This window comes from Grus americana, chromosome 9 (assembly GCF_028858705.1).
Source record: "Grus americana isolate bGruAme1 chromosome 9, bGruAme1.mat, whole genome shotgun sequence".
NCBI classification, from domain to species: Eukaryota; Metazoa; Chordata; class Aves; order Gruiformes; family Gruidae; genus Grus; species Grus americana.
Genome location: NC_072860.1, coordinates 16872104 through 16899775, shown reverse-complemented (window position 1 = coordinate 16899775; position 27672 = coordinate 16872104). Strand labels below are relative to the sequence as shown.

The 27672-nt window shown below is 44.1% G+C and overlaps 1 protein-coding gene across 14 annotated transcripts in view; it reads left to right on the top strand.

Moving 5' to 3' along the window:
• Positions 1-27672, top strand: part of LPP (LIM domain containing preferred translocation partner in lipoma) — a 344459-nt gene that overhangs the window by 67192 nt on the left and 249595 nt on the right. For 12 of the 14 annotated variants that reach the window (XM_054834703.1, XM_054834699.1, XM_054834691.1 and 9 more), the window contains one exon: positions 3719-3817. The exons of 1 other annotated variant lie outside the window; for it this stretch is intronic. The gene's annotated coding sequence lies outside the window, so the exon portion shown is untranslated. Of the gene's footprint in view, positions 1-3718; positions 3818-14523; positions 14547-27672 lie in introns of those variants that run through there. One more of the 14 variants, XM_054834696.1, reaches the window with a different exon arrangement.

Genomic DNA, 27672 nt, shown 5'->3' with positions numbered 1-27672 from the left:
TGTTTCCTTGTGCTTTGTTTCAGGTGCTAGAGGCCATTATCAGTATCGGTTAATCACCGCTGCCACCGCAGGGAGACCTCCCCCTGCATGCTCTGGCCACCTTGGCCGCATTGTCGTCTTGGCAGCAGGTCCCACTTCAGCATGAAACCCTTTGGGCTGCCCTGTTCTCCCTAGCCTCTGCTGTGTGGGTTGGCCTGGTGTGTGCAGAGTGAAGAATATGTTCTTTGTGGTGTGCGTAGCATCAGTCCTCTGTTTTCCCCTTAAGTGCAACGGTGCCCGCACGTGGCTCTGGCGATGGCACGCATCGACGAGCGGGGTGAGCGCTCCTTGCAGCGGCGATGCACTGCGCAGCTCTTCATTCCAATGTGAGGGGAAGGGATGAGGCGTGCCGCTGTTCAGGGCAACGACATTGTTGTTAAGTGTCCTCTCCACCTTTTGCTCATTAGGGTGCTTAGGGCCGGGAGCTGCTGGTGGCTCTGCTGCAGAGACCCAGCACAGGTGAGATGGCTGCCTTTGGCATACTGCTGTTGGTGCATATAGCCTGCGGCGTATACAGGCTTGGACATAATTATGTGCTCCGTGTTGACCTTGCTGAATATTTTAAAAAAGCATTATAGTACAGTTGCTTAGAGTCTTCTCTGACTCTGGTTTCCATGTTAGGTCTCTGCTTCCATTGAAATCTCTTTTTTGTGTGTATTTCCAGCTGAAGCAGTGGGGCTGCTTCAGAGGAGGCTGGTTGGAAGGTGTTTGGGAAGAACTGCAGCGCTCTTCTATTCTTGTTGATAAAAGAAATCTGTGTCCTTGATGTCTCTGTGGTGCCTGAGGACTCCAAGGGAGTAACTTGCCTTGTCAGAGGAGTGCCAGGGATGAGGAATTTGGGACATCTGTGGTTTTACTATCTCGAACACTGACTACATTTTTACATTTTGGAAGAGTGGCAGCTTGCACGTGTTCAGCAGAGACTGCAATGTTTTTCCACAGTTGCTTGCCCCTGGTTTTTGCACACCATTGCAAGACAGCACAGACTTTCTCCTGTACCCTTATTTCTTGCCCTTCTTGTTATGGAGTTGTGAGTTGGCAGAGGTGTTGCTGGGCTGGGGCAAGGTGTGCTGTGGGAGCCGTTGTCCCATCGGAACTTGTCCACATTGACTGTTCCACACGAAGAGAAGCGAGCAGCTGCTTGTATCTATGCTTAGGCCACTAGCACAAATTGCACCAGCCTGTGCTGTGAAACGTCTGCCTTTTCCTGGCTTGTTTTCTGAAAAGGAAAAAAAAAAAAAAAGAAAAAAAGTGCAGAAAATCAATATGGCAGAGCCTTCGGTTGTATGTTCAACTGCTGTCGCTTCGAGAGGAAACCATGTCACTCAACACGCCTGTTGTACAGCACTTGTTGAGAAGATAGTTATTTAATCTTTCTGTGTTTTTCACATCAGTCAAAAAATTGGTTTATTTAATGTGCATCATCTGAACATTTCACTGAATAAGCTACCCAAAAAGGTTAATCTCCAATTCTGTAGTGCTTTTACTGTCACATCCAACTGCTTCAAAGACAGTAATGAGTGTATCTCTAATGATGATTTTCAGATGCAGAGGTAGCAGAGGCAGCTACTACTTTCAGGTGCCAAAACTTAAAGGCCTGTTTTTTCAGAACACTTCATGTTTTGTAGCACTGTACATGGTTATAGTACAAGTCTCAATTAGAGATTGAACAGAGAATCTCAATCCATGACTACTAGTTCTTGTCTCTTCTGGACATGGTCTTTCTGTGTCTTTAGTTAGCCAGAAAAGGCACAGCAATAAACATCTGGGGAAAATTTGATATATGTGACTGTCCTCTTACTGTTCAGGAGGTTTATGACAGAGGCGTAAACAGGATCTGATCTTTCAAAGGGATGCTCAGCTGCCAGACCACGAAGCATCCTTTCTTGTCTCCTTACTATTGCCTGCCTTGCATGCTTCCCATCTTCTGAAAACTGAATGAAGGTGAGGAGGCTGCTGTCCCTCACAGTTGCAACTTCCTTTTCCACATGACGTGGCTTTCATACACCACCAGCAAGTAGAGTAGGCTCCAGGTCTGAAGGAGCTTCCATGTGTCCTTGTTTGTATTCCTCCCTTCAGCAGGAGCACTGCCTGCCTGAGAGTTGGGTTTAGAGCTAGATATGACCTGGCTGGGATGGGCAGAAGTTCCTCAACTGTTGTCTGTAACTTCTGACAGCAGGATATTTGTAAATTTAAATGCTTCCTCCCAGAAGTATCAAAGGAACTAAGGCCACTTTTCAGCATGAACTTGAAAGGCTTTCGCGCACTAGTGCAGCAAGGATTGCCATGGAGAACAAAGGCTTTTGCTAATCGCTTCTAATGCCTTTCAAGTTTATGCCTCATTTTTTCCCTTTTTTCAGACAGCCTCCCAGAGCACTGAGACTTCAGTGACTGACTCACCAAATAATTAACAGGAGGAGGACTCCATCTCTGAAACTTTTGAACACCTCTTAATTTTCTTAAACCAGTCAGTACTCTGGCCAGGTTCCAGTTTGTGTAATTACATTTGACCTAACTTAATCCCTTGGCAGTTTCAATTGCATGTGGTAGTCATCTTGGCTCTGTGTCCGGGGCTGCCATTCAGCGCTACTCCATGGTTTTCAACAGCTGTTGTAATTTAGCTGTAGAAATGGGTGTATTTTCTTGTTGGAAGCACTCCTCATATCTGTATCCCTTGCTGAACATCCTTATCTCATAGTGTTTTGGGAGGTAATATGTCTGATGCTGCAGATGATCTTATTGAAGTCCTTGGAGCTACTTTAACCCTTAAAGATGGACATGTATTTAAACTGTTTTATTAGTTGGCCGTTGTACATTTTGAGATTACTTTGAGTTCTTCATCTTCATTGAAAGACATTTATTGCTCAATCTCCCCAGCTACTGTGCGCTGTAGGGACATTATTGGTGCAGGTATTCCTCTTTAGCCTTGGAAACAGCACTGCTGTTATCAAATCTGTGCTAAATGGGAGTGTGTCACCTTCCTGTGCTGACAGCAGTTGGGCTGGCTGTAAGTGTTGGCATCGGTAAGAGTGGAAATGATCAAGGAAAGCAAAAGCCTAGGGCAGCTGAGAAGGGTCAAAAAGGAAAAAAAAACCCAAAACATCCCAAGTGGAAACTTGGAGATGGACAAAGTGCAGTAGCAGAAGGGATAGTTGGACGGATCGTGCAGGCAGGAGAGAAGACCCTAAGTTGTTGCATTGGCACATCCTTAGATGTGCAACAGGCATCTTGTTTTTGCAGCAGATGGCAAATTGAGTGGCTTTGGAAAAGGCATGTTTGTTACAAAGCCACTTGATACTTTGGGGCTAGCAGCATCACTTATTAAGGGGAGACAGGAATTAGACGGAGTGGCGTCCAAAAATGATCAACTGGTGAAAGATGCTGTTGTGGCAAATGGTTTGCTACTGTCTGGCTCTGTTTTTCTGAGAGCCTTCAAAAGTGGGAAGGCAAATGTTTCTTAGAACACAGATTTATCAAACCTTCATGGTGGTTGTCAGAGAAAATGTTTGAGTGGTGGCACATTGATGTATCTACGGTCACTGATGTTGCTTTTGAAGATCTGTTTGAATGTTAAATAATGGGGTGAAGGAAATTGCATTTGAGAGTTGTTGGTTTTTCCTTACTACTGGACTGTCTGCCTAACAGCCTAAAGACGAATCTTTTCTTTTTCTTATTTCAGAATACTTTATAACTGGGTGTGCCTGAATGCATCAGCCTTTGGATGTGAGCATCTTCTCTGAAACAGTCGTGTGATATCCTAGCTGCCTGTTCTCTCGGGGTAAGAAAAGAAATACGCATGCAGGGACACAAGATTAAGAACGTGCTTTGGGCAGAAGTAGAATGGCAGAAAGAGGGCAAGCCACACGGGTGCCTCAGCTTGTAAATTTTGGAAATAGTGAACTTGTCATGGAGAGAGGGAATAAACTATAAATCTGCCCACTGTAAATAAGACAAATTACGAGCTTAAGTTGCAGTAAGAGAAACTTAGATGAGACATTAGTAAATGATCTCCTGCATTAAGAATAGCTGAGTGCTGGAGTGGATTGCCCGAGGAGCTTAGGAACTTTCAATTGTTGGAAAGGTTTAAGGGCAAATTAACAAAGCTCCATCAGATGTGTTTTTTAGAAGAACTGATCCTTCCATGTGGTGGGGAAGTGCACTAGATGACTTCCGGAGAGTCCTCCTAACCTGTTGATGGTTAGAAATTGGAGAGTGTGAAATTCTTATCTTAACAACCTTATTCAAAACTGGTAAGGTAAAAGGCAAAGCTCAGTGTATCTGTGCAGAAGGAGCTTCCTGATCTGATGAGGAGCTTTGATGCAACACCAACTAACTCTGGTGCTCAGTACCTTTGCTACCTGAATGGTGATGTTCTTCTGGAGGGAAGTGTAAGCTCATGGAAAAGGAGTTCAGTCCTCGGTTGTTGTCAGGTAATGTAAACTTGTGATAAAAACAGGAGGTTCTACTAATTCTGGTTCCTTTGTAGCAAGTTCCTGGGAGTTTGGGTCTCTTCTGTTATCCATGTAAGGGCTTTACTCTTACTCTCAGGTGGGTAATCTAATCTATTTTATTGTGACATGAGAAGACAACGCTACAGATACAGGTATACTGAGCAAAGTATGAATATCATGTGGAACACAGACAGGGACCAAATGATTATTTTTCGTCTTTGTTTCCAGGGGCTGATGAGATGGTGGAGAGTTAACTTTTCTTTTCTTGTTCTTCTGTTTGTGTTCTCCATTGTGTTTCTTTGTCCTGTCTTGACAGCGAATGCAGCAGGCTTTTTCTGTGTTTAGAAATGCTAGCTCACTAGCTGGGTCTTGAAATTATGTCCTGCAGAGGGCTGCTCATTTAGTTCCCTTGCTTCTTCCTTGCTCCCTGGGAGCTGCAGATGACAAACCTAGCCTGGCCTTAGGCAGCCTTTGAGCCATTATCATGAGAGGAGTGGGGTTGAGGTGCTTAATCTTCCTTGTGTGGTTAAGGATAGTGGGATACCTGTCCGGTCTCGTAGGACACCTGAAATTCAATGGGAAATTCTTTGACCTCCTGTTGGACTTTGGGATATGTTTGGTTTCTCTAATATTTACCTTTCATCCTTAATGTCAGCAAATACTGGTGTCTCCCCTGGAGTTATACTAGTGTCTTACTGTTTGTTATCATCTTGTGTTTAGCAGAGATAAGCTGTTGTTTCCCAAGGGTACAGAAAGATGGAAGAAACTTTCAAATAGCTCTAAGAAATGCAGATGGTGTCAAGAGAGAAATAAGGGGATGCCTTTCTAAAGTCACCTTTGTACATTTTTTCTTTCCTTTTTTTTTCTCTTGAGCTTTTCAGTTCCTGCAACTATCTGCTCAAATCTTGAAAGCAGAATGTGTTCATGGAAAGATACAATTTACTGTGTGCCCCCTGATCTTTTGATCTCAATAAATCAAATAAATCTAAGACCTTGCAGTTCACCTTGTTGCAAGGACGGTTAATAAGTTGAAGGGTTGTACCAATGGCAGTGATGGTTTTCCAGCCTTGTGCTTTTTTATTGTTGTTGTTATTATTTTTTATGATTCTGACCTTTCGGACTGGTCAGGGTAAGATTATTTGCAAAGAATACCCCATAAATATGCCTGTCAGGACCTGAGTTAACATTCAGGTGTTGCTGTTTAGCAAAAGAAAACAATATGCCAGAGTTCAGTTTAGATTTCCCTGCAGAGCTGAAAATAATGACAAGGCTCACTTAACATGGCAGAGATGAGTCCTGCCACCTTTATGGGAGTGGTTGCTGTATGGTCCCGCAGCACGGTGCGGCTATGTGTCTGGTTAACTTGCTGGCTGCACCTGAATATTTGGCATCTCGTCTCTTGTGCTGGGGCTAACTTGGGGCAGAGGAGCCTCAGGTGTGTCTCCCAGCTCTCTGAGGTGCAAACTCAGTCGATGACTAGTTTTATTTGATTTTGTAGCTGAAAATTTTTTTTTCCTAATGCTGTGCTCCTTGCTTGCACCTGTAAACAAGGTTTTGTGGAGCTGCTCTAAGCTCTGAGTCCTGCAAAGCATTCTTGTTTCCATCCATGTGCTCCAGAACAGACATCTTGCTCTGAGTGCAAGCTGTCGTGGTTGCAAGCGTTGCTTAAGAAAGTCTCGGCACGTCCTGGTGTGTAGCAGCCTCTGGGTAGCTCCTTCTGATCTTTGAGCACTTTGGGAATCCCAGATTTTGGTAGGCAACCGGTTGGGTTTTCCCCTCTGTGACTGTTCATCAAAACAGTTCCTCGACATCTCCCACCTAACATTTGCCACCGAGGGGGCTTGCAGCATCCAGTGGCAAGAATTCTGCTTGTCTGTCAAAGTATAATGGTGATAATCGATGTTTCTGTGGTCCTGTCAGCAGAATTCACTTCTGTGGATGAGAGCAGCACACGGAGCGAAGCTGGGAGCCAGCAGCTGCTATTTCAGCATTAACCTGCAGTGTTTGAAAACCACATCAGTCTGTTCTGTAGAAATGGTCTCTCTATAGAGACTGGTCATGGATGTAAACATAGTTTGTCAGAAGCATGTGGCTCTTCTGAGGTTATTTTTTTTCCTCCTTTCATAGATGTTGAAGACCTCTTGCTTTATCCACAGGAATAAGCAGCAGAGCCCTGAGGTTGGGTCTGAGACCCATGGGTTTGGCTAAAAAAAGAAAAACAAAAAGCTACATGTGGTGAAAGGCAGCTCGTTCCCTGAAAAAATTATGTCATCAGTTGAGAAAGCAGACTGGGATGGGATGGTGAAATAACGGTGCATAATGCAATGTGACTTGTGGAAAATCACGCGGCACCTCAGTGACAAATCCCCTGCAACAGCCCAGCGGCTCTGGATCCAACTCTGCAACGCCGTAACTTGCAGTGAAACAGATGGGTCTGGTTCCTTGTCAGCATCAGCTGAAAACTTTAAAAATAAAATAAATAAATTAGTGTTTAGACCTATCTTAAATTAGTGTTTAGACCTATCTTAAAACCCAAAAGCTGTTCCTCCAGTGCCCTGTAAGTAACATAACCTTTTGCTGGATTTCCCTGCCTTGCACATAAAACTAGAGATATTGGGAAAAATAGATGACTGAGGGTGGCAGAGCAGTGCCTTCACTGTGCGCTGCTGCACCCTGCCAAGCCTGGTGGCCCTGCCGTGAGTTGGGCAGAGGTGCCCCCGTCCCCACCGATAGCTGCTGTCCTCGAGGTGCCAAGGGTAAAAGCGCTCCAATATGCAGGAGTTTTCAGTGGCCCAGATGCCGACTCTTTTTTTCTTATTCCAAAAGGGACTGGTAATTAGCAGCAGGGGTAATAGCCACCTTGAATTAAATCGTATGGAGGCATGAGAAATAGTAGGGTACATTTGGAAATATCATTGCATATATATATATTCTTCTAAAGAAACATGGTGAAGATGCCATATCCATAAATACTAATAAGGCTGTTTGATTCCAATTTTCAGGTAAGATTAACATTTTATTGAGTATTATATCTGTCACATTCAATGCTTTAGTGTACGATCCTCTCAGGCTTATTAGCATAATTGCAGTGCTTAAGCAACAATAAAAAAATTCAACAGTAAAATAGCAGTTAGCACAGGCAATTTGTTATCAAAAGCTTTTACTTAAGGACAGCTTTTGAGCATATTTATTATCAAGTTAGGACTATACATTATTTTTATTTAGAAAAACAAGAGGGAAACGTAGGATTTTTTTTTCTTTTTTAATGGCTAAATCAGAAAGCTTGAAAATTGATCACAGCCTTTTTCTGTTTCTTAAAATCGCTCAGCAAATTCACTTGGGGTGGGAAGTCAAGGTAATGAAACAAACTCAGGTCTAGAGCAGGGTTGTGGCGTTAATAACTCAGCAGAACAATTTCACTAAGTCCTGAAGCCATCTTGAGTGCCCTTTTAAAATTCCCTTGTTGTGTCCCGGGCTCTGAAGACACTGCACTCCCCCTCCATAACTGATGCACTGTCATCAGAGCAGTACAAGGGCAGGGGTGGCCAGGCTTGTGCCCCAATGGTGGCTGCAGCCCAGGAGGCGATGCAGCCGTGTGCTGCAGGGACGACTTGCGCACAGAGGAGGGGAGGGACCAGACGGGACCTGCAGGAAGATGGGACTTTGTGGTCGGTGCTGGTTGTCTCTGAGGTTGGAGCGGAGGAGCACGGTGTGACTCCCCCTGTTTCTGTTCTCCCTTTGAGGACACGTAGGGGAACAGTCCTTTTCCAGAAGAGCTGTAGCAGAGATGTGAATGTGTGTGTGTTTGTGTGCAAGCACCTGCTTGTGTACATACATGCGTGTGTGCACATAACACGTAGAAAGTTCCTGTTGCCAGCATGGCAAGATTTTCTGTGTATGTTTTAATTTTTAGCAAAAGGCATTTTGAGGGCTAAATTTTCAATGTGCATTTAAAATACAAAGTTGTGTATCATAAATGAAGAAGTAAATGAGTTTTAAACAACACAAGTCCTCAGATAAAGAGGTCCATCCAGAAAAGCACAAGCATTTGGTGAGAGGAATACTTGCTGTGATTGCTTGTGATTCCTTTGGTGGTGGAGGCTGTTTTCAGACCCCTCTCTGCTTGAGTTGCTCCTCTATACCCTTCAGCTTCTGCTTGACTTGTTCAGATTGTTGCCCTCAGTTGTCCTTGTTCCTCAGACTTATGCTTACTTCCAGCATCCCTATACTCCTCCCCATCACTAAAACTTAGGGTCTTTCTCTGCTCATGTGTTTTCCTCATCCTCCCTTGTTCTGGGAGACCTCCTCTGCCTTGTGCTGCCTTTTCAGAGGTTGCTCTACCATCTTCTTGATGGCTGACTAATGGTGGACCTGTCACTGTTTGCCATTTTGGTGGTGCCTGACACCCGTGGTGAAGAGCTGCCCAGCCTGGCAATGCCTTGATTGGCCTCACGGCCTGGATGAGCAAGAGGGCTAAACATGTCTGGGTTTTTTTGCTCCCATTTTGACTGTTATCTAAGCTGTCCCCATGAGGAGAAGTGAAGGCAGCGCTGCCCCAGGGCAGAAGCTCATGTTCATAGTGAAACAGGATGTGCAAGCAGGTTGTAGGAATTGGGAAGGGAGCACATGGAAACAGGTGAAACTAAACTGGGCACATATTAGAGAAGTGATGTGCTTGTGGGGTCCTCTTCACAAACACCCTCTTCTGTGAATATGTGAAATTTGAGAGGAGCTGGTTGTTTCAGATCCCCTTTTTTGGGGGTACAAAAACCCATGTTATTCTTCAGAGATAAACTGTATGTTTCAGATTCTTGGGTAGTCATGAGTATTGTGTTGGTATACAGCTCACTCTCACGAAACTGCCTAGTACTGCATGGTGTTTAGACTTTCTGTCAACCAGAGAGCTTGGTGGTGATCCTGGGAAGATTGAATACACAGAAACCGACAGTGGAGAGCTAAACTTCCCAAGAACTTTGCTCTCAGTGGAAATTTGGCTGTGATTTGAATTGCAGTTGAAATATGCGCTCTCTGCCTCTGTGGTCACCTCCAGGAATGGGGACTCCTTGCTCTCCCAAGAACAAGCAGGCTCCTGCACAGCCCTACACATCCCCGCTATCGCTCCTTCTGGTTCTGCTCATCTGGCTTTAGTTGCATCCAGCATGTTAGTTCCCTGAGCATCTCCTGCTTGCATCTAGCCTTGTAGCTAGGTAGTGGTGAATGTCTTCTGCTGTGGCCAGGGAAGCACCCTTCCAAGTGCTGTGCACAGGCAGGCAGAGGATTCTCACATCCATAGGAGGACCTGAAGGAACACGGAAGGTGCTTTCTTGGGGTGCTGAAGTGATTGAGGGCATTTCCACGTGGCTCCTACCTGAGATCTATAGTCCTACAGCAGTTTAGGTAGGAAGGACCTTGCAGGTCTCTTGTGCAGCCCCTGTCTCAAAGCAGGGTTAGCTTCAAGATTGGGTGAGCTTGCTCAGGGCTTGGCAGTGGTGGTCTGGTGTGATCCATAGGGATGGTGATGGTGTGTGCCTTGGTCAAAAAGAAGCAAGCCTTATGGAGGGCTTTGGAGGCTATAGTCTGATGTTAAGGGAGTGGAGCAATGATGTTTCTGGGAGGGGGTTTGTATGAATGGTCAACCAAAAGCCAGAGTCTGAGTGTTACAGTGGCACAGGTCCTACATTGAATTCCCCTTGTGAAGCGGGGAACACCATGCCCAGCTCTGCAGGATCAGTGCTGCTCGAGGCTGGCTGCCACCGTAGCTGCTGGGGAAACCACACGGCTTTCATTCGTGACGGATGGGGAGGGATGACGGGAGGAGAGGGTCAGCAGCTGGAGCCGAGGCTGTGCATGAACACATATTCCTCGAGGAGGAAAGTGCCTGCATGTTTCTTGCAGGGGAAAAAAAATTGGCTGAAAGAATTTAGCAGTGATAAATGTCATAAAAATACTTATGCTGGAATTTGTAAAGCCTGGAACATCTGTTCTTGACAGTGCTTTGATCATGTTGTGAGGCTTTTAAAATGATACTTCCATGAAATAAGTGAGATCCTTATGGCTGCAGGATTCCTTTCAGTGCCCTTTTTTTCATGGAGCAAAAAGGCAAATTTCACAGGGAACATTACATGACTTGAAACACATATTTTAATGGTTAGTATCAACCAAACAATGTTTTATTAGGTGCTAGAAAAATGTTCCAGTTACATACCCCAGGAAGCAAAAGCACTCTCATTTACTTTTAAGCTTATGGGAGCTGTACTTTGGAAAAAAAATTTAAAAAAAATCAAGAATTCATTGCTTGTATATTACTGTATTCAAAACCAAAACAAACACGGTGAAATGAGCTTAAATATTTTGAAGCTGTTGTCAGAAAAGGACCTTTTTGGTTTTGTTTCCAGGCAGAGGTGCAGAGCAGTTGGGGTCAGCGTATTTTCTGAGGGACATGCAGCAAACAATTGAGAGACACTGGCAATTTACTTTCCTTGGCGCACTGCTTTGGGTTGAATAACTTTTTAGTCATATGCTTTTCTCTGAGGAATCATCGGTTCCCATTTCCTCATCGTTTTAGCAGGCTTCTGCCTGTTGCCCTTCAGGCAGCTGCGCGTTTGCAGCTGCAATGTTGTGATGCTGAATGTCTCCGGTGTTTTAAGGAGCACGGAGAGCTCCCATTGCAGACCTGGGTTCTTTGCAGTTCGACGCCTGGCAGGAGGATTTCTGTAGGGGGAAAAAAAAATCTTCTGGGCTGTGTTTACAGATACGAGGAGCAGCAGGAAGGAGGGAGATGTGGAACAACGGGGTCTCCTTCTCCCCTGTGTTCGTGTGTTCGTACTGGGCAAATCCTTTCCTGCTGCTGCAGCCAGTGAGTCCGGCAGCTCCCAGTGGGATGCTGGGGCAAGGCTCCTCACTCCCGTCTCCCCTTCCCTGCGCTGGATGGATGAACGGGGCCGTGTGTGATCCCAGGGCTCTCCCTGGCAAGCAGGAGCCTGGGGCAATTCATGGTTTCTTCATTTAAAGACTGCCCAAGCTGCGAAAGGAGAAAAAGTTATGGTCATGAATAACAGTGAAGGAATACAGCTGTGCTTTCTAGAAATGTTCTGGGTGTCAGGGGTTAATTTATAAAACTAAATTGTTTAATTAATTTCTGCAGCACCCAACAGGTGAACAGGCTGCTTATTACTGTGACATATCCATTTATAGCAGTTTTCCTTCGCTAACACCTGCGTCTCAGTTCTGTTACATGCTTGTGCTGTCTGTTAATTATTTACCAATGATTTACAAGTACAAAGTGCAAATAAAATGCTTTTATGCCGAAGACTGCATTGTACCCCTAAAATTCCTGGGATTTATGCCATTGTACTACCACGTACAATCCCATCATCATGCCTGGGCTTCTGATGGAGGACTCCTCGTGCATGGATGAGCAAGAGGCAGCCTCCTGCCCATCAGAGCCTGCACGCAGAGGGGCTGCGTTGTTAGTGAAAGGCTTGCTACACACATGGCTGTGGTGTATGAGGCGATCTGTGTCCTTTGCTTCCTTGCAGATTGATTTTTGCTGTTTTGAGTGACTTTCTTCCCCCCTACAAAAGCTCATTCTTCTTCCTAAGTGATGGCAGAAGCAAACTGTTTAAAAAAACCCACTGTGTGAGTAAAATAGTATAAAAGTCAAGTAGCAGATCGAGTTCTGACTCAGCTGGTAACTTATGATCCTATGCTATTTCTGTAACATTTTTAGCTTATGACCAAATTTTTCTAATATTAGGCCATTGCCATGGAAAGTGTGTCAGAGTCCCAGGCTGCCAGAACCTATCAGTGTACAGAATATATACATTTCTGAGCAAGTGTGCAGGAGCAGTCCAGTAAGTTCTTTGATGTGGTTTTAAATTGCTGCAATTGCTTTTTTTCTTTCTTTTTCTTTTTTTTTTTGTTGATTGACTTAGCAAGCAGTGCTGTGCAGAACAACATAGCTGCTTTTTGTTTCTCACGCAGTCAGGCACCGAGCTCCTGTCCCCAGCTGTGCCTCTTGCAGACTGGAGTTGCTTTACTGGTAGATTTTCAGCTGGTGTAAACTGCTCTAAGTCAATTCAAGCTGTACTAACTATCTGGGTTTTATGGAAGTTGAGAATCCGGTCATACAGCTCATGATTTTAGTAAGGAAGGAGTTCTGGAGATGGCTGTCCTGTTCTAGGCAGGCAAGAAAGTACATGCAAAGTTTCTCTAAGCTTAAGGAAAGCGTGTGTGAACAAATAAGCATCTGTGTTGCAGTACAAGAGAAGGTGATTACTGAGGAAATCTCAAAGTTTACAAGTAGAATTTTTTGTAGGTTGAAATCTGCTGTGGTTTTGGAGTACCTAAGGACACTTAAAATAATGAAACTCCAGGCAGCCCAGCCCAAACATGCATGATACACAGCAGCAAAGCAATCGTTGTGTTTAGTGCTACCAATCAGCTAGCTAATGCAACAGCTGCTCTGGGATTTTGCATTTAATTTTTGTCTGGATAATAACGAGGAACGCAGGGTTAATGATCTGTGTCCTGTTTCCCTCCAAAGTGCTTTATTTGCACTTTGTGGCTCCTTTTCAAGGTTCTTTGCAGCAGCCCCAAAATGTCAACTGACCTGAAGAAATCGACAATGGATGCTTAAAAAATCCAAAAGAAAAGCTAGAAAGGATGTTGCTTTCTAGCTTTTCACGTGAACACCTTGTACTCAGACTCCCTTTGATTAAGTAACCAGCAAAACCTAATTCACATGTACTCCAATTAAAATTTAATGAAGCAAGAGGATGTATTCATTTGTGCTGACTAATGCGGGAGGAATAGATTCCAGTAACTCGGCTCTGCAAGCCCTTTGCTTCATGTTCAGGGCTCGGTTTACTAGAAAGCTCCTCAGCGGCTGTAGAGCTCCTCTGGCACAAACAACCCTTGCAAGTCTGGGTTCTCGCAGTTGTAGCAAGAGGCGATGATAGCTTATACAGAAAATAATGTGGCTTTTTTGTAGGGCAGAGCCTTATCAATGAAGCCCAGCTTGGCCGATTGCAAGAGGTGAGGCAGGGCTCCTGTCCTAGTGTGCTCCATCGGAAGAGGGCAGGGAGCGTGCGTTGCATCTGCCTTTGCATGAAAACTCTCATCAAGCAGTGGTTGGATAAGTGGAGCAACACGTAGCAATAAGGGAAGCCCTGTTGGCCCTGATTTTTAAGTAGGGAAATTGGTGCTCAAGTGGAGGCTGCGTGACCAGGCCAGCCGGTGTCAGAAAACAGCCAGGCTTTTAGTGCCTCTGCCTTTGCTGCAGGTTTACCGGGCAGCTGCTTTGGTACTTGCGTTCCCAAAGGGATACGGCCCTGCTTTGCAGAGCATTTCATTGCTAAAATGTTGCTCCCACCAGTGGGGAGTGCACAGGCATCTGCGAGGACAATGAAACGACTTTCCAGGAGCGGTGCAGAGACTTGCTTACTTTCACGCTGTCCCTATCTCTTCCCGAGCATTTCCACCTCTCAAGCTGCTGCAGAGCTGCTGCATCATCTCGCAGCCAGGATGGGGGTTGGAGAAATGGTGTAAGAAGAGCTCATCTCATTGCACAGTGCTCTGTGGCTTCAGCTCTGTGTGGAGATTGATATCCCACCTCTGGAGTGGCATGTGGCAGTGGGGCAATGCTGCACAGCTATGTTAAATGGCATTTTTGGATCAGCAATGAAAGATCCTGCTGTATCCGCTCTTAGTAATGGGTTGGGTGACAGAACGGAAATGCCATGGTGGAATTTGCTGCTGACCCTTGCACGACACACAAGAGCTCCTCATCACCAGACCTTTGTTTTGCCTTATCCAGAATACAAAGCAGTGCTTCATCAGCATGGCTGGCTGTTTTCCTTCTGGTTTGACTCAGCAGCAGAACAGCAGAAAACTTTCCTGAGGTATTGTGAGTTTTCCAGTTATCGTCCGCTTCAATCCCAATTCCGTCCTGCAAAGGATCTCACTTGCTCCACTGCAGTGAAGTGCTGAAGAAGCCTTCAAAGGGAGATGTAACTCTGGAGCTGAGATCTTGTGCTTCATTTTTGGCCTGGAACAGTAAGCATGAGATTTCTTTTGAAACCTTCTTTGTGTGGCTTTCTGAAGAAATAGCTGGAAGGAGAAGACCTGTCAGTTGAGCTCTAAACCAGAAACCTATTGGCTCTGAATACACTGGGGACATTATTTAAGGTCAGTTGATCTGTGAGAAGGCACGACTTATCTAACGCAGCCTAAGGTTAGTTATGCAACAGATGGGCTGTTCTTTGTTGTGAGGAACAACTTCAGCGTGTGCCTGTGAAAATCAAAGGTCTTGCTGAAGGTGTGTTGTGTTCTGGCTGGAAGGTATTGGGTGTCCTTCTCTAGTGATTTTCCTTCTGTAGTAGATTATCATGGCAGAAAGGTTTCCAGTGGGAAAGGCATTCAGCAGTTGCAGGCTGCAGAAGTTGAGGTGCTAGTAGGTGTATGCTTTGGCGGGGTGGTGGTGCAGGACTACGTGCTTATGGTATAGTTTCAAACTAGCCTTTACTTCCTTCTCTTCTCCACCATACATCTCTCTGTGTCATAGACCAGATCACTGGATTGTCTAGATGTCTCGATAGGGCAGTATTTTTAAGGTAAACACTGAAGAGGGGTGTTTTCTGACTTCTAAAGAGAGAGGTCTAACAATTTGCCATTTATATTGGTTTGAAATACAAGATTTGCAGCGTGTTGGCTGCATGGCACTGACATCTCCAAGGAGAACCTTTCTTCTCTCTGTCATCTCATATTAAAACACGCTGCCCCACCGATGTGCTGTTATCTCTCCAGAAAGACTCAGCATCACTCAGCAAATCAAAGAAAGGGGATTCTTCTTTAAATCTAGGATTGGTCTCCTGTGCCTTGTGGGGTGGATAGGACTGAGCAGTTCTGGGTATCCAGTTTTGGGTTTGAGCCTTTGTGTACAGTGAAAAATACTTTACTCGTGCAATGCTAAGCATAATATTCAGCGAGATTGCCTGACGTGCTTGCAGACTGCCTTCATTCTGTGCTTTTTATTTGTGTGGTGTGTGTTGGGAGGTTTAGTGTTTGCAGAATGAGGATATTTTAACTAGCTTTGCACAAATATTGGTCTTGCGTGGTTTGTTAGCTGCGTGCTCCTGGGCAGAACTAGGGAATGATGAAAATAAATATCTTCAGCTTTTTTTTGAGGACTTTATGTAAGAGATGGAAAATTTAAACCTTAAAAGGAAATAACCAAGGTATGTAGTCATAAAACGTTGTTTTTCCTAGAAGTTCAATTTTAGATATAGATGGCTTGGTGAAATCCAAATTATCTGTGGTGGAAAGGTGATGACTGTGATATGGTGTGACAATGGGAGTGCTTGGGGAGCAAACTGGTCTGGAGCAAATTGGTCTGGGTGTCTCAGCAATGCATATGCTCTGAGCTCAGGAAGAGTGTTCACATGTCCCTGGATGCAGCTTGGGACCGAAAGGGTTTTTCCTAGTAGCCTCTTGCTCTGGAAGTCTTTTGGCTGTCCAGCTCTGCGTTCCTGTAAGCTCCCTTTGAAGTATGCTAATGCGTTACAGTTAATGAGATATTTCCTTTGCTTTACAAAATCAGACTCCGCCTTCTCTCTTCTCAGCATCCAAAATGATTAGCAGTTTCTGTAAATCCAGGCCTGTGGATTTTATGAGGACCCCTGACAGCCAGGGGTGATCGTGTTCTCCCCGAGTGTTTCCTAAGTAGTAAGAAATCAATGCATCGGGGCGGGGGGGAGGCTGTGCCTCCTGACATCTATTAATTACGCTGTCCCCTTATGCCTAATGTACCAGAAAAGAGGCTGAAAAGCAAATCCCCTTGCCCTGGCTAATTTATATGAAAAAAAAAAATTGGCACAAGTGGATGTAAACTGGTTCCTTAAAAAAAAAAAAAAAAAAAAAAAAGAAACTCTTGGTAGTTGGAATTGGAAGGAGCAGTTGCAAACAGAAATAAAGCGTACGGTAGTGTGAGATACTTGGCTGTACCAGACTCTGTAAATGGTCCCATCAGCCCCGCAGTGCCCCACGCTAAATACTGGGGAATAAAACACGTCCTGCTTTTAATACTACATCAAATGAAGGCATTGTGGTACATGCCCGGGGCGATGGGCTGGGGGATAATTACTGTTTTCTGCCCTTATACCATAGATGAGATGATTTTGAATCTTTACCATCCTGACTTCTGCAGCACATGTTAAGCTGGATATGACATCAGTGTTAAGAGTTGTGGCACTTGTGGTTACGGCTTTGGGATTCCTTATATTTACTTTCTAGGGAACTAAAATTCAAAGCAGCTTTTATAGCTGTCACGAGAATACTGTCAGTTTCAAAAGAGGTGGGTAATGTGCATTGACCTTTAACTAATATGGCCATATCCTATTTTCTGTATGTTTCCAATTAGGAGAAGTATGTTATGATATTTTTTTTTAAATTGTTAAAATAGTAAAGTTATTTAACTGCAAGACTACTTCTGCTTTTTCCCAAAATAAAGATAATATAACGAGTTGTTGTCCAAGGGCAGAAGTTTTCTTACAATTACTATTATAAGATTTAATAATAGCACGCGCCATCTGCCGCCAGTGGTGGAAGAACAAGACCAAAGCTTGGACTGCTGTAAGCAATTTTAATTTGTAACTGGCAGCGAGGCTGCATGGCTTCACGTCCTTCTGGAGGAGAGGATGGGCTTCTTGGTTGCTGCTGCTGATCTTCTCCCCAAGCTTTTGCCTTTTTAGCACTGTAAATCCCATGTGCAATGTCTAGTTGTTGCTCAGTGTGGTGAGTTGTGCCTTCAGAGTAAAATCAAGGAAAGTGACCGCGCCAGACTTGACCCAGCTCTGTCTGAAGCCAGCTGCAAACTCCTCGTTGTCACCGATGAGAGCTGGACTTCTTCTTTGGGAAGACCATGGCTAGTTTTTTCCATGTGTTTTGATGGTGGCGGAAGGTGATGGGCACATCTGAGATGGAGAAGGGTCTCTCACTATGCTGGTTTTGAAAGGGTATGTCCCTTCTTGTTTTCCCAGATGTACGTTGCAAAATAATGTTATACCTTCGTTCCTAGGACTTGTGATCATTTTCATGAACTGCAGTAGATCTTTTGTGACCCTAGAAAAAACCAAAACATATTTTCCACTTTTTAAAATATACTTTGCTAAATAGGTATTTTTGTCAAATTGCAGTTTCCTCCAAAACATTTTTCTTTATATAGAAAATGGGAATCCACCTCTCCTAGACCTTTGCTAACAGCTGTTCTGCTAGCTAAATGTCACTGAATTAAAAAGAAACAAAAATAAGAATATGATGGTTTTAGATAAAGGTTTTAGTTAACCATTTCAATCCCAGGTAGAAGAAATCCTTTTATCTTTTGAATGTTGAGATATTCTGGGGATTATCACCCTTTTATTTTACCTTGCAGAACATTGTAATACTGCAGTGTTTCTGGAAAACTGTTACACGTGTATGTAAACATGCTCATGTAAATAAATGTGCTTCCGTGGTGGCTTTTACTGTGCTCCCTCGCCCAGAGAAGTGTTGGGGCACCTCTGCAGGGCCCCGGGAAACTGAGCGTGCTGCTGGTTTTGGCAACTCAGCTTTTGGAGCTGACCTGTAATGAAGTTGGTGCAATGGGATAGTTTCAGGTCAGGGTGCGTAGGAAAAGGGGACCTGTGCCAGCCTTTTGAAGGTTGCTTTGATTTGTTGCTGGGCACAGCGAGGGCTCCTGGGGTATTGTCTGAGGATTAAGTGCAACATTAAACATTGGAGCTGACTTGTCAAAGAAAGGGCAGTTTATCAAAATATAATTTATAACCAACAGTTTACTACTAGCTACAGTAATTAATATGGAACATGACGGGGCCCATCATTAATGTGCTTCGTTGTCTCAGCTTGCGTTACTGCTGCTGGCAAGGCCAGCTTCTGAGGCTAATGAAGGACAGGGAAGAAAGAAATTTGTGCTGTTGTTAGCTGATGGTAATATTTCTCCAGGTCACACGCTGTACCATGCATTGCATCTGATCGCAAATCTCAGCCAGATATATGTATTCGGTAAAAGCTGGTTTTCCAAATTCTTGCTTAGAGAGGCAAGAATTATTGTTCACACCAAGGTCACTTGGAGCTGATGACAAACTCTGTTAACGTTGGGATGGGGGAGAGGGTGTGTAGGCTGGTCTAGAGGGACTGGGGGATGGGGAGAAATCTCTTCTCATCTGCAGTGGTTCAAATCCTGGTTAATGGTGAGGGAAGGCAGTTAGTATCTGGTGGTGGTTAGTGAACTTGTCTGAGAGAGGAGGAAAGCAGAAGAGGCTTTTCCAACATTTTCGAATGGCCAAACACCCAGATGAGGGCAATGGCTGGTGCTTTGTTGCTGATGGGAATCTCTGTTGGCGAGGAGCTTGCGGTTGGTTTGAGATGGGGTTCCACTTTCTGATAGCACATGCTGAGCTGCCTGAGAGCCATATGACTTCAGCAGAAGTTTTATTATCACGCTAGTTTCTAGAGAGATGTTTGGAGCCATTCCCAGCACTGGGTTAAGCTGCAGCGACAGCATGGCTCCTTTCTGGTGGTTTGGTGAGGGATAGGCCAGCTGACAGCTCTCCTAATGTGTCTAAAGAGTTCATGTTAAAATAAACAAAGCTGTTCCCATGGTCCATTTGCTGTATCAAGTCTGTCTTTGCATGTACTCCAAAGAAAGATCTCACAATGTCATCAAACTCTGAGAAATATCTAGGCCTGGAGGAACTTGGACGTGGGCAGTGGTCAGGTCTTCTGCATGGAGATAGCAGCAGGAAAACCAAGTGCAGTTGAAATTTGGATGCTTGAGCTCCATGTTCACTGTGATCTATTGTGATGTTGATTTAGAAGAATATTCTTGGTTTAGCACCCATCCTTAATTTAAACATTTGGTCAAACAGCACTTTCTGACCTATGGCTGCCCACAGTGGCAACACCTAACTGGGGTGCTTTTATAGCAGACTATATTGTATGTTAGTTTTATTGAGCATTGCCCAAATGATAGAGAAAGATATTTGAAAGTGCTTTGCATTAGTCCGTATTTAGGTACTGCCATTTCCTGATAGCACTGGGGTATCTGCAGGGAATCCAAAGGAACGAAATTTGAAGGCTTCAGCAGTTCTGCTCCAGCTAGAGCCAAGTAAGCAATATTCTCACAGTTCTTCTCTGTGCATCTCTTGCAAACATGTCCTTTTTGGCATGTTTGATACAAAAATCAGATAAATTCATGTTGAGATGACAGGGTAAATTTACCACTTTAATTTCCATGGCCTTGGTTATAATGGTTTTTGCTGTGTGCCCTTAGTCATCCCTGTTGCTGGCTGTAATGAGTGGAGGGATGTGCCTTGTAGAGGATTATATACACTCGTCATAGCCTTTTTTAGATCGCCGTGCTTGACCTCCTTACTTATCCCATAAAGGAGCCTCTTGAACAGTGGCTAATCCCACCAGGATTTATGCAGACTGGCTGAAAGCCAAGTTCTCCCTGGATGGGTGCAAGATGTATCAAGGAGTTTGAATATTTGTGTCCTGGCTTGCCTGAATTAATCTTAGTCAGAGCAGCTCGAGGACTAGGTAGTGCACTGTTACGCCACTGGTGTTAAATTAATGCCAAAGAGGGCATGATGATTTTATGGCTGTTAATAATATTTGTGTGCATATTACTAGGCTGGTCCAGAGGGGTGCGGAACAGAGAAATCACTGAGAAGTGGAGAGTCCTTAGCGTGTGCACTTTCTAGGTTCGGACTCCAGAGCTGACCAGGTGACTTGCCACAGGGTTGAAAACCTTGCTGTCAGTGATATACTTTTCTTCTTCAGAAATATTTAGTATTTCAGTTGTTTTGAGAATTTTTATTGTTCAGTTGATGTTTGTGTGTTAACAGAAGGTGAATTCTCTCTTTGGGACCTTCAGTATATTTGACAAAGATGCCTTTCTCTGAGAACCACAGGGACAGCACAGTCAAGGATTCTGGAGTAGAGCACGTGGCCAGAAACAGCTATCTGGAAAATGAACATTTCTGGCTTAAATATCAGTCCTCTCATCTGTTGTGGAGAGGGTCAAAATGCTATAAATGGCATGGTTTGGTTTGATGCTGGAGCCAGCAGAATAGCAAGCCCCAGTAGTTGCAGTGTCCTTCCCGTTTGGAGGGTTCTTAAGAAATTTTTGCTAGAATTAGATTCATGCTCTGCAGCAGGGAAACAAACAACGCCCAGTTCTAAATATTTAGAATACTTTTGAAAATAGTAATAATCTAATCACAATGAATAGCACATTAGTGATGTGTAAACAGAGGTTCAAATGTCACTCAGTAGTCTTCACCCACTGTGTGTAGTGCCTTGGGACCCTTGGAATGGATTGCAACTGAATTCTAGTTGCTTCTCCAGACAAAATATTGGTTCTTTTCCCCAAGGAAAAGCTTGTGTTTGCTTCTTATTGTGTCTGTATATATATATAGGCGCTTGCATAGGTAGACTCGATAACACTAATGCTGTCTTCTGTGATTTCATGCTGTATTAGTGAGGAGTGTTGTCGGCAAGCTTTCCAGTATTTGTAAAAGGTCTACACGGAGTAATAAAACCTTGTTGTTGGGAAAATTGGTCTAATTTTGAGATAGAGAGGTGTGAGAATAAAAGATGCTTTACTGTAAATTGTAGGTAGGTAACAACAGAAACTCAAATATTAGAAGAAACTGGGTATCGCACAAACCACACACTTTCACATCACTAAAACAAGAGCTGTGCTCACACAGAAACATGAACCTCTTCGCAAACCACAGAAAGTAAAAGGGAGCACTCCTGTTTCATTATTGATCTAATTGCTCTTTTCTTGATATGAGAATAGATATGAAATGCTCTTGAATATTCCAGCATGCACAAAAAAAGACCATCACTTTTGGAAACTTTTAAAGGTGCAGCACATACTGATAAATAGCAAGGCCATTTAATTCTGAGAGATAAAACTGCCTGTCTAATGCCACCTAATTGTTCTTCTGGAACTGAATACGTTATAGCTTTGATGAGAACTTTCCACTCAGGAGTGATATTAAATGAAGAGAGCCTAGCCCATGTTTTCATGTGACTAATCAGTTTTGGAAGATCAGTCGGTGCAATCTTTTAACTAAGACCTGTTATAAGAAAATAGATCCTCTGAAGATTGGGTGTTTTGGGGAACCTCTATGTTGGGCTCCTTCAAAGTTCCCTTCCAACCCAAATTGCTCTGTGGTTCTTTGTGGTCTTTGCCTTTATTGGTAATCTCTTTCCTTTGGTTTACAATCCCATTTAAGACCAAATTTCTCAAGTAATTGTAAGTTTGGGCCTGTGGGACTTGTGCAAAATGTATGTGGTTAAAACCTTGCTGTGCTTGCATGTGAGAGCAAACGTGCATACGAATGAGGTTCCTGGATCAATCCAGGGAAGGCTGGACGCGTTTCAAAGATTTGAGAGTCTAGCGAGGCGTGTTTTTCTGTGGGGGAACTGTGAAGGTGAGTGTCAGTCTGTGCTCACCTCCGTGTTTTACAACACTCTTCCATTTATGATCTCCACCAGCTTTGCTGCTCTGCCTGCTCCTGCCAGCAATTGCACCTCCTACTCTTCTGCCAGGCTGAGCAGATTCTGGAGTCAGGCAAGCTCTCCGTGCTGCCTGCAGGCAATGCCAGCTCCCTGCCTAAGCTCTTCCCGAGGCTGCAGGCAGAGCTGAGAGACGAGGCTCCTTGGTTCTCCTTGGGTTTTGCTGCTGGCTTGCTCCAGTGGCATCGGGCAGCTTCTCTCTCCCTTGGTTTCAGCAACTTCTCTTTTCCTCAGTTTCTACCACTTAAGCACCTGTATCACTGAGTTTGGGGTTCTCAGCTAGAACTGCACAGTTGCTGTTTTCATGTAATTGGTAGTTCATCCTAAATACCCAAGGCTGAGAGAGAAGCAAGATGCAACCTTTAATAAAATGTTTTTGAAACAGTTTAGTTCCTTTTAAGAACTAATTTTCGCTTCCTGAAGTCTCTAGTGCTTCAAAATAGTCTAGAGATTTGCAGCAAAGGTCACTTCCAGCAGTAACTAATAAGAGGTGGAGAGGAAGAGCGGCTAGCTTGTTCTTAAGACATCTCAATGACTGGTTTGATGAATCAGTGATGAATTTTTGCCTGAATGCCCTGGCAATTCACTTTACCTGTAAATTGTGTTCAGCTCATTATAACTTTCCTTTCTTGTTTATTGATTTGATTATTCTCCCCCCTCCACCCCAAAAAACCAAATCAATTAGTTCTGTTTAAACCAAGATGAGGGTGAGTCTCCAGCTGGCAAGAACATGACTGCATGGTAGGAGAGGTCACTTCTACAGGGAAACGGCTTGGTAGTACTTGTCCAAATCGATGTATCGCCATCCATGTTCCTTCTAAAGGCATTTTCCCTTGAATTATCCTGCAGTCCCAAGGCACTGAAGACAAACTCACACAAACCCATCCAAAAATCAGCCTCTTGGAAACGTTAGGAACTTACTGGCTTTGGGTCTGTGTTGCTGAGCCAGTAGAAGAGGAAGTTGGCTTTTGGTTTAGGCAGATCAGGCCAAACTCTGATTTGTTTGCATTTGTGCACCGAGTTTTGTTTTGTTTCTGGAATGGCAGCTGTATATAGAATACAATGTGGGAAAAGATTAAGTAAGCTCCTTTCAGAAAAGCTTTATCAGACATTTGCCAAAAAGAAGAAAAAGATGATGATTTTATTCATTGTTTCCTCAGAGCTCAGAAACCCATTCTTTTGAGTCAAGGTGAATTGTTGATGTGTTTGTAGGATTAAATAGCTGTTTCCAAGATGCGGGTAAATATTCTGCAAGCCTCCAGATGCTGCCCGGAGGAGAAGTAAACACTTAGCTCTGGAAATGTGCAGATCACTTGCTCAGGGCCTCTTTCTTGAAGGATTTCTCTACTTCTTGTTTGTTGGTATTTCAGTAGCATGTGAAAGGCCTGAGTTTGGACTGAGTCTCTGTTGACTTGACGCTGTAACAACAGGCCATGACTGTCTTCAGTGAGGTGACATCATTGACTGTGAGCACAGCAGATGGATGGGAAGAGTGAAAGGGCAAAAGAGAGAGGATGAAAATGGTGCTTCCATCAGTGTTTTGGCAAAGCCAGTGATAGGCAAGACCCACTTTCTGAAGCAATGTTGAATGGTAATGCTTTGCTGTCTTCCAGACTGTTCCTAATAGTGGTTGAACATCACTGTGCCTGCTGGACAGGAGCTGGGGAGAGGAGAAGTGATTTACCCTAATCTCCACGTGGAGATAACAGCTGAACCAGGGGCAGGAAATCCTGATCCCTCAGACCTATGGGTGATAAGAAATTAATTTGTAATCCCCAGGCAGGTTCAGATATTTTAATCCTCTACCTTGCTGCTGTTTTCTGTAACCTTTTGAACCAGAAGCTGGAGAGCACCAGCATATGTGACTTTGATTTCCGTCCTTTTTCCAGCTGGTCACTTCTAAGCACAACACCGTGTGTGCCTGATGTTCAGCTGCTCAGCTCACACAAAGCCATTTTGAATCGTATGAATCAAACCACCTTCCACTTTCCAGGACAATGGTGCAGTTCCCACCGAAGGATTGTGCCTTCCTGGACTCTTACGCAGTTTCTGCTCAATGATGATCTTCTCTCAGTCGTGAACTATGGCACGGTGCTGAGCAGAGTACCCACCCAGAGGTACCACATTTCAGTAGCAGATTAAATGGTTCCTGGCTCCACTTTGGCATCGTCTAGGATGGAAAGTATTGTTGTTTGTTTGAGCCAGTATTTTCACCGTGCTTTACTTCCATTGCTCCTGTTAGATGTGTCGGTTTTCATTACATCTTCAGATAAGGCTCATGTGAAATGGGCTTCTGTTTTGTTTTCTCACCAGAGGAGTGATTCATATTCAAATTGAAATGCTGTATTGCTCTAAGCCAACCTTCTCCTCATGTGCTAATGGGAGGAGAGGGAGACGCAGGCATGGAACAAACAGGATTATTTTTCTCCTACTGCATTTAGAAACTTTTCAAATGGCTTTTTAGGAAGGCACGGGGACTTAGCTGCGTGGCATGGGAGAATCCTGGTCTTGCATATTTTAAGAACACAAGACCAGCCTGAATGTGTGTTTAGGCTGCAGAGCCATATGCTTCCAGCAATATTGTCCAAAAAAAAAAAGGGAGAATTCGCGATCCCTTTTAATTTGAGGTTTTGGTTTGTTGGTAGCTTTTTTTGTCACCTTTGTTGATGTGATCCTGTTTTTTTCTCTTTATTCATAACACTAGTTTTTAAGTTACTTGCACTTGTCCTGAGGCAGTGACTCTGCAGGCACTTTCTGTGGCACAGCCAAGGCCATCAGCTCATGATCTCTGCTGCTGCCCAATGCTTTCCCCAAAGGAGCAGGTTGCCACCCACAGAAGAGGTGAGCTGCACAGTGTAGCACACATTTCAGATGTTGTTAGAAATGGATACTGGCTAGTCCAGTGCAAACTGGCTCCAGAAACTTTATCACAGGTACTCTAAAACAGAGAGAACAGATGCTGAGATTCCAGCTGGGGGCTCATATATATTCAGATCTGTGTTGCTCTGTTACCTGCAGCTCAGAGGGAATGTCATTGTAGATCTTGTGAAGCCTACTGCCTGTCCCATAAACACCCAGGCTGAGGTGATAGTGTATTTCATGGAAATCTATAAAATTTGGGTGAGTGTCCTCACCTTAATTAAGTGACCTTAACTAACTAAGCCTACTTGAGATTTGCCATGTTTTGAACTTAAAGCTCAGCTCAGTCTGTTTGCTTCCTTGGTTCTTCCAAGTTGGACTTGGCAGTGTGAAATGATCCTTCACCACTTGCCCTTTTTATTCCCATAGACTTTGTGAAACTGACTGACTATTCCTAAGGTGCCCTGAGGTTTTTAGATAAATGTGATACATGAAAAGACATTGACACTTTCAAAGTAGCACTTGAGGAACCATTGAGCCTTGGAGGATCTGTTGACTTTACTGGAATATCCATGGCCACGTCCTTTGTGTTGTTTCGACAGTTCAATTACACCAATGGCTGAGGGCATTGCAAGGATCAAAAATATTCTGCATTTTTGTTAGCATAAAATTAGAATTTATGTGAAAGTTGTTCCAAGGAGGAAGAAAGAAAAAAGACATTCATAGGTCTTCAAAGCTGATTGTAGGTTCATTCACCACTGAAGAGCTAGTGAGACAAATGTGAGACCTTGGTTACACGTCACCTAAATACTTCCTGACTTAAGAGCATTTGAGCTGGAATCACTTGCAATTAGCATGGGCTTGGCAGAAACTGGCGCTGCCGCTGTTTGCATAGAAACTGCGTAGTCCAGTTGTGCCATGGGGAAAACTGCTGTTAGCAGGTAGCACAAGTGTAGTCTTGAGGTGGTGTCTGTGCGGTGACTGCTCCTACAGCAACTGATGTCCTTGATGGCACAGCAGCAGCTCTAAAAGCAAGAGCATAGCTGTCTGTCTCCTGTACCTGGTCTCTCTCACCCAAATGTTGCAGTCTTTAACTTGTTTATCATCATAGCCATACGTTTTTTTAGCTGCTGATGTTTGGGAGCTTTTAGTTGCATTGCTTTTGAGAACCTGGTCCCTTGCATAGTCCAAGGAGATGTTTTTGTTGCTCTGTCTTTGCTCAGATGAGGCAGTTTCCAGTAGAGCTGACTGTGGTCAGGCAACCTGTTGTAGACTCAAATGACCCATCTGGGATCAATTACCCAATTAATTAACACAATAATTTATATCTAAGAGTTTGTTAAATAAAGGAATTCATGAGGACCAGAGGGCACCTGCTGGTCCCCATAACCCGTGTTGCTGCTCAGAGGTTGGGCAAGGTGTCTCCTGCCTGCTTGATGGAGCCTGGGAGCTTGTGAGTGGGTGGCGTGGGAACTGGGGACAATTGAGGATTCGTACAGGGATGCATAGTTGCTCCCTGGGGCAGAAAAATAAATGTATGATTCTTGGCCCTAGAACGAAGAAAGCAAGACGCTGTGGACTTGTTGCAACCCGTGCAGTCTGTGAATGTTTTCTTCTTGTCAGATGCTGCTGTCACATAAGTAATTTTATTGCCAAAGGGCAGGAATGAACTAATGAAGTGGGAGAGACGGCTACTTATTGCAGGGCTATGTGTTGTGAAAATCAGTGCACCAAACGTACAGTTCTTCACTTTCTGCTCTTGCAGTGTTTATTTATTTATATCATTTGCGGGTGAGAAGGGATGGTGGTGCAGGAGGTACATCTATCTCGTCCAGGAGAAAGCACGTGTTCAGATGAGGAGGCGTTATGCATACAAAGCCTGAAATTAGCCCTTAAAATAGCACACTCCACATCTTAGTAATGTATTGAATATACCTTGATAAGAAACAGTCTGATTGAAGTATTGAGCTTATTGTAGTGGATCTGCCGTGACTCATCAGGAAATTGAAAGTCTTGAAACAAAATCACCCCCCTTCAGCCTTTTTGGAAGAGACAGGAATCAGTCTTAGATGGGAAGTAATTAATTGTTCTGTGATTGTCATAAATAGGTACCGCACAACAAGTTCGTACGGAAGTATTTATATCCTAAGCCCTGTCTTGTGAGCCCAGCTATCAAGAGTCTCCATCAGACTGAGACAGTGAAAAAGAAAGTTCTCTGGAATGAGCAGCACTTCCACCTACATGCATTTAAGTGAGACAGGATGGAGGTGAGCTAGTAGGCTGCATGCTGTAATAAGCCATTTACTAGGATAATGGCTGCAGGCTACAAATGCCGTTTCTACTTAGTCTGCCTATTCAATGCAAACATTAAAAAAGAAAAAAAAAGAAAAAAAAAACCCTCTACCTCAGTGAAGTCTATAATACTCTTAATCCCCAGTGTACTCCATGAATATTAACTCAGCCAGTGTTGCAACACCCCACAGAGGCAGATGGCATGTACACACGGTTGTCTTCATCTGCCTGAGAAACTGAGGCAGTGGGAAGGACTTTAATTGAGGCTTCTGCTTTTAGACTGGGGCAAAATCCTGGCCAACAGCCTGGCTTGCCCGTGAGCAGGATGGAGCCGTCCTTGGCAGGAGCGTGGGAATTCTGACTTTCAGGGCCTAATCCCATAAACTCAGGGTTTCCTTTGGAGAGATTTGCTGCCTGCTGTTGCAGGCAGCACTGCCCTGCG